We start from the raw sequence: 9,641 nt of genomic DNA on the forward strand, positions 1-9,641 counted from the left end.
TTAATGGTTTCCTCCTAATGTCTTGAAAGAGAGCGAAGACGAGACTACAGGACTATCCACACCTGATCAGCTGCAGTGGCGTATGGATACGTTATGTTCTTAAATCATGTAGTTATTGGGTCCTAAAGCCTCTCTCTCCTGTCCTGGATAGGAAACAACATGTAGTTATTGGGTCCTAAAGCCTCTCTCTCCTGTTCTGGATAGGAAACAACATGTAGTTATTGGATCCTAAAGCCTCTCTCTCTCTCTCCTGTCCTGGATAGGAAACAACATGTAGTTATTGGGTCCTAAAGCCTCTCTCTCTCTCCTGTCCTGGATAGGAAACAACATGTAGTTATTGGATCCTAAAGCCTCTCTCTCTCTCTCCTGTCCTGGATAGGAAACAACATGTAGTTATTGGGTCCTAAAGCCCCTCTCTCTCTCTCTCTCCTGTCCTGGATAGGAAACAACATGTAGTTATTGGATCCTAAAGCCTCTCTCTCTCTCTCCTGTCCTGGATAGGAAACAACATGTAGTTATTGGGTCCTAAAGCCCCTCTCTCTCTCTCTCTCCTGTCCTGGATAGGAAACAACATGTAGTTATTGGATCCTAAAGCCTCTCTCTCTCTCCTGTCCTGGATAGGAAACAACATGTAGTTATTGGGTCCTAAAGCCTCTCTCTCCTGTCCTGGATAGGAAACAACATGTAGTTATTGGGTCCTAAAGCCTCTCTCTCTCTCCTGTCCTGGATAGGAAACAACATGTAGTTATTGGATTCTAAAGCCTCTCTCTCTCTCTCTCTCCTGTCCTGGATAGGAAACAACATGTAGTTATTGGGTCCTAAAGCCTCTCTCTCTGTCCTGGATAGGAAACAACATGTAGTTATTGGGTCCTAAAGCCCCTCTCTCTCTCTCTCTCCTGTCCTGGATAGGAAACAACATGTAGTTATTGGATCCTAAAGCCTCTCTCTCTCTCCTGTCCTGGATAGGAAACAACATGTAGTTATTGGGTCCTAAAGCCTCTCTCTCCTGTCCTGGATAGGAAACAACATGTAGTTATTGGATCCTAAAGCCTCTCTCTCTCCTGTCCTGGATAGGAAACAACATGTAGTTATTGGATCCTAAAGCCTCTCTCTCTCTCTCCTGTCCTGGATAGGAAACAACATGTAGTTATTGGATTCTAAAGCCTCTCTCTCCTGTCCTGGATAGGAAACAACATGTAGTTATTGGATCCTAAAGCCTCTCTCTCTCTCTCCTGTCCTGGATAGGAAACAACATGTAGTTATTGGATCCTAAAGCCTCTCTCTCTCTCTCCTGTCCTGGATAGGAAACAACATGTAGTTATTGGGTCCTAAAGCCTCTCTCTCTCTCTCTGTCCTGGATAGGAAACAACATGTAGTTATTGGGTCCTAAAGCCCCTCTCTCTCTCTCTCTCCTGTCCTGGATAGGAAACAACATGTAGTTATTGGATCCTAAAGCCTCTCCCTCTCTCTCTGTCCTGGATAGGAAACAACATGTAGTTATTGGATCTTAAAGCCCCTCTCTCTCTCTCTCTCTGTCCTGGATAGGAAACAACATGTAGTTATTGGATCCTAAAGCCTCTCTCTCTCTCCTGTCCTGGATAGGAAACAACATGTAGTTATTGGATCCTAAAGCCTCTCTCTCCTGTCCTGGATAGGAAACAACATGTAGTTATTGGATCCTAAAGCCTCTCTCTCTCTCTCCTGTCCTGGATAGGAAACAACATGTAGTTATTGGATCCTAAAGCCTCTCTCTCTCTCTCCTGTCCTGGATAGGAAACAACATGTAGTTATTGGGTCCTAAAGCCCCTCTCTCTCTCTCTCTCCTGTCCTGGATAGGAAACAACATGTAGTTATTGGGTCCTAAAGCCTCTCTCTCCTGTCCTGGATAGGAAACAACATGTAGTTATTGGGTCCTAAAGCCTCTCTCTCCTGTCCTGGATAGGAAACAACATGTAGTTATTGGATCCTAAAGCCTCTCTCTCTCTCCTGTCCTGGATAGGAAACAACATGTAGTTATTGGATCCTAAAGCCTCTCTCTCTCTCTCCTGTCCTGGATAGGAAACAACATGTAGTTATTGGGTCCTAAAGCCTCTCTCTCCTGTCCTGTCCTGGATAGGAAACAACATGTAGTTATTGGGTCCTAAAGCCTCTCTCTCTCTCTCTCCTGTCCTGGATAGGAAACCACATGTAGTTATTGGGTCCTAAAGCCTCTCTCTCTCTCTCCTGTCCTGGATAGGAAACAACATGTAGTTATTGGGTCCTAAAGCCTCTCTCTCTGTCCTGGATAGGAAACAACATGTAGTTATTGGGTCCTAAAGCCTCTCTCTCTCTCTCTCCTGTCCTGGATAGGAAACAACATGTAGTTATTGGATCCTAAAGCCTCTCTCTCTCTCTCCTGTCCTGGATAGGAAACAACATGTAGTTATTGGATCCTAAAGCCTCTCTCTCCTGTCCTGGATAGGAAACAACATGTAGTTATTGGATCCTAAAGCCTCTCTCTCTCTCTCCTGTCCTGGATAGGAAACAACATGTAGTTATTGGGTCCTAAAGCCTCTCTCTCTCTCCTGTCCTGGATAGGAAACAACATGTAGTTATTGGATCCTAAAGCCTCTCTCTCCTGTCCTGGATAGGAAACAACATGTAGTTATTGGATCCTAAAGCCTCTCTCTCTCTCTCCTGTCCTGGATAGGAAACAACATGTAGTTATTGGATCCTAAAGCCTCTCTCTCTCCTGTCCTGGATAGGAAACAACATGTAGTTATTGGATCCTAAAGCCTCTCTCTCCTGTCCTGGATAGGAAACAACATGTAGTTATTGGGTCCTAAAGCCTCTCTCTCCTGTCCTGGATAGGAAACAACATGTAGTTATTGGATCCTAAAGCCTCTCTCTCTCTCTCCTGTCCTGGATAGGAAACAACATGTAGTTATTGGATCCTAAAGCCTCTCTCTCCTGTCCAGGATAGGAAACAACATGTAGTTATTGGATCCTAAAGCCTCTCTCTCTCTCTCCTGTCCTGGATAGGAAACAACATGTAGTTATTGGGTCCTAAAGCCTCTCTCTCTGTCCTGGATAGGAAACAACATGTAGTTATTGGATCCTAAAGCCTCTCTCTCTCTCTCCTGTCCAGGATAGGAAACAACATGTAGTTATTGGATCCTAAAGCCTCTCTCTCTCTCTCTCTCTGTCCTGGATAGGAAACAACATGTAGTTATTGGATTCTAAAGCCTCTCTCTCTCTCTCCTGTCCTGGATAGGAAACAACATGTAGTTATTGGATCCTAAAGCCTCTCTCTCTCTCTCTCCTGTCCTGGATAGGAAACAACATGTAGTTATTGGGTCCTAAAGCCTCTCTCTCTCTCTCTCCTGTCCTGGATAGGAAACAACATGTAGTTATTGGGTCCTAAAGCCTCTCTCTCCTGTCCTGGATAGGAAACAACATGTAGTTATTGGGTCCTAAAGCCTCTCTCTCTCTCCTGTCCTGGATAGGAAACAACATGTAGTTATTGGGTCCTAAAGCCTCTCTCTCTCTCTCTCTCCTGTCCAGGATAGGAAACAACATGTAGTTATTGGATCCTAAAGCCTCTCTCTCTCTCCTGTCCTGGATAGGAAACAACATGTAGTTATTGGGTCCTAAAGCCTCTCTCTCTCTCTCTCTCCAGGATAGGAAACAACATGTAGTTATTGGATCCTAAAGCCTCTCTCTCTCTCTCTCTCTCCTGTCCTGGATAGGAAACAACATGTAGTTATTGGATCCTAAAGCCTCTCTCTCTCTCTCTCTCTCCTGTCCTGGATAGGAAACAACATGTAGTTATTGGGTCCTAAAGCCCCTCTCTCTCTCTCTCTCCTGTCCTGGATAGGAAACAACATGTAGTTATTGGATCCTAAAGCCTCTCTCTCTCTCTCTCCTGTCCTGGATAGGAAACAACATGTAGTTATTGGGTCCTAAAGCCTCTCTCTCTCTCCTGTCCTGGATAGGAAACAACATGTAGTTATTGGGTCCTAAAGCCCCTCTCTCCTGTCCTGGATAGGAAACAACATGTAGTTATTGGGTCCTAAAGCCTCTCTCTCTCTCTCTCTCTCTGTCCTGGATAGGAAACAACATGTAGTTATTGGATCCTAAAGCCTCTCTCTCTCTCTCCTGTCCTGGATAGGAAACAACATGTAGTTATTGGGTCCTAAAGCCTCTCTCTCTCTCTCCTGTCCTGGATAGGAAACAACATGTAGTTATTGCGTCCTAAAGCCCCTCTCTCTGTCCTGGATAGGAAACAACATGTAGTTATTGGGTCCTAAAGCCTCTCTCTCTCTCTCTCTCTCCTTTCCAGGATAGGAAACAACATGTAGTCATTGGGTCCTAAAGCCCCTCTCTCTCCTGTCCTGGATAGGAAACAACATGTAGTTATTGGGCCCTAAAGCCTCTCTCTCTCTCTCCTGTCCTGGATAGGAAACAACATGTAGTTATTGGGTCCTAAAGCCTCTCTCTCTCTCTCTCCTGTCCTGGATAGGAAACAACATGTAGTTATTGGGTCCTAAAGCCTCTCTCTCTCTCTCCTGTCCTGGATAGGAAACAACATGTAGTTATTGGGTCCTAAAGCCTCTCTCTCTCTCCTGTCCTGGATAGGAAACAACATGTAGTTATTGGATCCTAAAGCCCCTCTCTCTCTCTCCTGTCCTGGATAGGAAACCAGCTAAACTGCTGATCAATCTGCCATCTCGCTGATCTCTTTCACTTCCTCTTGTCTTTCTCTTCCTCTCTTTCTCTCCTTCCTCACTCTAGAGTGTCAATGGTTCCCCCTCTTTCTCTGCTTCCACCACAAGTGGCCACAGTACTAATTTGCACTTGAGCGGGGGTTCTGGCTGTCAGGTCGTGATACTGGTGCGTGTGGGGGGGTTCTGGCTGTCAGGTCGTGATACTGGTGTATGTGGGGCGGTTCTGGCTGTCAGGTCGCAATACTGGTGTGTGTGGGTGGGGGGGTTCTGGCTGTCAGGTCGTGATACTGGTGTGTGTGGGTGGGGCGGTTCTGGCTGTCAGGTCGTGATACTGGTGTGTGTGGGAGGGTTCTGGCTGTCAGGTCGCAATACTGGTGTGTGTGAGTGGGGGGGGGGGGGGGTTCTGGCTGTCAGGTCGTGATACTGGTGTGTGTGATGGTGACTATAGCGGGACAAAGCGATTCTATTCCAAGCCAACAGTGTGTGTGTGTGTGTGAATATGGACCCATGCATTAACGGTATACGGTGTGTGTACTGTGTGCGTACATGTCCTCCTCCATCATTGGAGGGACAGTGACCGGGTCGTAGGAGGGACAGTGACCGGGTCGTAGGAGGCACAGTGACCGGGTCGTAGGAGGGACAGTGACCGGGTCGTAGGAGGGACAGTGACCGGGTCGTAGCAGGGACAGTGACCGGGTCGTAGGAGGGACAGTGACCGGGTCGTAGGAGGCACAGTGACCGGGTCGTAGGAGGCACAGTGACCGGGTCGTAGGAGGCACAGTGACCGGGTCGTAGGAGGCACAGTGACCGGGTCGTAGGAGGCACAGTGACCGGGTCGTAGGAGGCACAGTGACCGGGTCGTAGGAGGCACAACAGGACCTTTACTTTGCGTCATTGGTGACACTATAAAACTAGTGCTGCTTCTCTGTGTCTCCATTGAATGCAGCGTTAAGTGAGCAGTATGTGTGGAGATAAGAGTTCCAGGCTACATTGAATGCAGCGTTAAGAGAGCAGTATGTGGGGAGATAAGAGTTCCAGGCTACATTGAATGCAGCGTTAAGAGAGCAGTATGTGGGGAGATAAGAGTTCCAGGCTACATTGAATGCAGCGTTAAGAGAGCAGTATGTGGGGAGATAAGAGTTCCAGGCTACATTGAATGCAGCGTTAAGTGAGCAGTATGTGTGGAGATAAGAGTTCCAGGCTACATTGAATGCAGCGTTAAGTGAGCAGTATGTGTGGAGATAAGAGTTCCAGGCTACATTGAATGCAGCGTTAAGAGAGCAGTATGTGTGGAGATAAGAGTTCCAGGCTACATTGAATGCAGCGTTAAGTGAGCAGTATGTGTGGAGATAAGAGTTCCAGGCTACATTGAATGCAGCGTTAAGTGAGCAGTATGTGGGGAGATAAGAGTTCCAGGCTACATTGAATGCAGCGTTAAGAGAGCAGTATGTGGGGAGATAAGAGTTCCAGGCTACATTGAATGCAGCGTTAAGAGAGCAGTATGTGGGGAGCTAAGAGTTCCAGGCTACATTGAATGCAGCGTTAAGAGAGCAGTATGTGGGGAGATAAGAGTTCCAGGCTACATTGAATGCAGCGTTAAGAGAGCAGTATGTGGGGAGCTAAGAGTTCCAGGCTGCATTGAATGCAGCGTTAAGTGAGCAGTATGTGGGGAGCTAAGAGTTCCAGGCTACATTGAACTCTGATGACTCACCTGGGAGCTGTAGAAGGAAACTGAAGCAAATGAGCCAGTCTCACCTCTTTAGGAATGATTGGGCTTTTCCCATTGCTTCACGTGTTGCTGCTACACCTCTGTCTGAGCTGCAGTTGGAGCGTGTTCACAATGGTCCTAGAAAATCCCATTGTAATGCACTTAAAGCTGATGCTTAACTTGGGGTTAGTACTGAAACTCGCAGTTACTTAAAATCCTTGATATCCAGAACATTTGAGGAATTTGTAATTTTGGGGGTAAAGTGACACTCTGGTCTTCAGCAACTGGTTGTCATTGTTGGAATATCCTGGGGAGAGTTGCAAACTCACTGCAGGATGTCTGATTCCCAGTTCACCTTCAAACAGGAAATGATACAAGTCATTTTCTGAAGTGACCATTAACATTGGGTTGTTTTTTCTTCGTACTGTCTGATCCCAGGTGAAAAGGCAGACCTTTCAACTGAAACTCTGTTTATTTGTAGCGTTTTAAAAAGCCTCTTTGTTCAACAAAATAGTTTCATCTTCCTTGGGTTCTGTAGATGAGACTGACGTAAGACGTTGCTGTCTGAAGAGCCTCTCGGTGCTTATGTGTTGGAGGATAGATGGGGAAGGGAGGACAGAGAGATGAAGGAGGCTCTGTTTCTCCTCTTCCATCTCCTCTCCTCTCTTCAGTCTGTCTTCTGTTTCTAGAGAGGAGCGCATGCAGGCTTCTTCTCCCTATGAGCTGAGAGCTTCCTGCCTCTACTGTCTCCTCACTATACATTACCACTGGCTGAGAGCTTCCTGACTCTACCGTCTCCTCACTATACATTACCAGTGGCTGAGAGCTTCCTGCCTCTACTGTCTCCTCACTATACATTACCACTGGCTGAGAGCTTCCTGACTCTACCGTCTCCTCACTATACATTACCACTGGCTGAGAGCTTCCTGACTCTACCGTCTCCTCACTATACATTACCACTGGCTGAGAGGAGATGTTTTCACCGTCTCCTCACTATACATTACCACTGGCTGAGAGGAGATGTTTTCACTGTCTCCTCACTATACATTACCACTGGCTGAGAGGAGATGTTTTCACTGTCTCCTCACTATACATTACCACTGGCTGAGAGGAGATGTTTTCACTGTCTCCTCACTATACATTACCACTGGCTGAGAGGAGATGTTTTCACTGTCTCCTCACTATACATTACCACTGGCTGAGAGGAGATGAAAGGGAGTGCCATGCTTTCAGCAACATCGCTCTGTCTCTCTGTCTCTCTCTCATTTATATATATATATATATCACACCGTTACCCCTGTACATATCTACCTCCATCTCCAGTATCCCTGGACATGTAAATACGGTATTGGAACTGACTTTTTAAATATTTCCTGTAAACAGTATTCTTTTTTTAAATTATTTTTTTTATCCCATTTTCTCCCCAATTTTCGTGGTATCCAGTCGCTAGTAATTACTATCTTGTCTCATCGCTACAACTCCCATACGGGCTCGGGAGAGACGAAGGTCAAAAGCCATGCGTCCTCCGAAGCACAACCCAACCAAGCCGCACTGCTTCTTAACACAGCGCGCCTCCAACCCGGAAACCAGCCGCACCAATGTGTTGGAGGAAACACCGTGTACCTAGCTGCCTTGGTTAGCGCGCACTGCGCCCGGCCCGCCACAGGAGTCGCTGGAGCGCAATGAGACAACAAACCCTCCCTAACCCGGACGACGCTATGCCAATTGTGCGTCGCCCCACGGACCTGCGACAGAGCCTGGGCGCGAACCCAGAGACTCTGGTGGCGCAGCTAGACCACTGCGCCACCCGGGAGGCCCCTCTAAACAGTATTCTTACTTAATATTATATTTCTTATTCTTCTTATTCATTGTTTATACATTTATTGGTTGTTGGGTTTTGAATTTGCAAGAAAGGCATTTCACTGTACTTGCAACACACACTCTCTCTCTTCAGTAATACTATCCCTCTCAAACTCTCTCTCTCTTCAGTAATACTATCCCTCTCCCCAGTAATACTATCTCTCTCCTCAGTAATACTATCCCTCTCCCCAGTAATACTATCCCTCTCAAACTCTCTCTCTCTTCAGTAATACTATCCCTCTCAAACTCTCTCTCTCTTCAGTAATACTATCCCTCTCAAACTCTCTCTCTCTTCAGTAATACTATCCCTCTCAAACTCTCTCTCTCTTCAGTAATACTATCCCTCTCAAACTCTCTCTCTCTTCAGTAATACTATCCCTCTCAAACTCTCTCTCTCCTCAGTAATACTATCCCTCTCAAACTCTCTCTCTCTTCAGTAATACTATCCCTCTCAAACTCTCTCTCTCCTCAGTAATACTATCCCTCTCAAACTCTCTCTCTCCTCAGTAATACTATCCCTCTCAAACTCTCTCTCTCCTCAGTAATACTATCCCTCTCAAACTCTCTCTCTCCTCAGTAATACTATCCCTCTCAAACTCTCTCTCTCCTCAGTAATACTATCCCTTTCCTCAGTAATACTATCCCTCTCAAACTCTCTCTACTCAGTAATACTATCCCTCTCAAACTCTCTCTACTCAGTAATACTATCCCTCTAACTCTCTCTCTCCTCAGTAATACTATTCCTCTCAAACTCTCTCTCTCCTCAGTAATACTATCCCTCTCAAACTCTCTCTCTTCCCCTTTGTACCGCTGAAGTAGGCAGCTCTTGAGTACCCAGGCTGAGTTGTTGAGTTCAGTGTGTGTATGCTTGCGTACGTTTGTTTCTTTGTAAGTGTGTGTGTGTGTGTGTGTGTGTGTGTGTGTGTCTGTGTGTGTGTGTGTGTGAGAGAGAGAGAAAGGTCCTGTCTTCCTCACTTTATTAATATAGTAGTCTGGGAGAATAGCTGCAGATTTAAAGGAACACCGTGGAGGGCTGTTCTCCTTCAGCACGGCCACGGTGGGTTCTGGGAGGTCATCTGTTCTCTTTCAGCACGGCCACGGTGGGTTCTGGGAGGTCATCTGTTCTCCTTCAGCACGGCCACGGTGGGTTCTGGGAGGTCATCTGTCCTCCTTCAGCACGGCCACGGTGGGTTCTGGGAGGTCATCTGTCCTCCTTCAGCACGGCCACTGTGGGTTCTGGGAGGTCATCTGTTCTCCTTCAGCACGGCCACGGTGGGTTCTGAGAGGTCATCTGTTCCCCTTCAGCACGGCCACGGTGGGTTCTGGGAGGTCATCTGTTCTCCTTCAGCACGGCCACGGTGGGTTCT

Source organism: Salvelinus fontinalis, unplaced genomic scaffold (assembly GCF_029448725.1).
Source record: "Salvelinus fontinalis isolate EN_2023a unplaced genomic scaffold, ASM2944872v1 scaffold_1282, whole genome shotgun sequence".
Lineage (NCBI taxonomy): Eukaryota > Metazoa > Chordata > Actinopteri > Salmoniformes > Salmonidae > Salvelinus > Salvelinus fontinalis.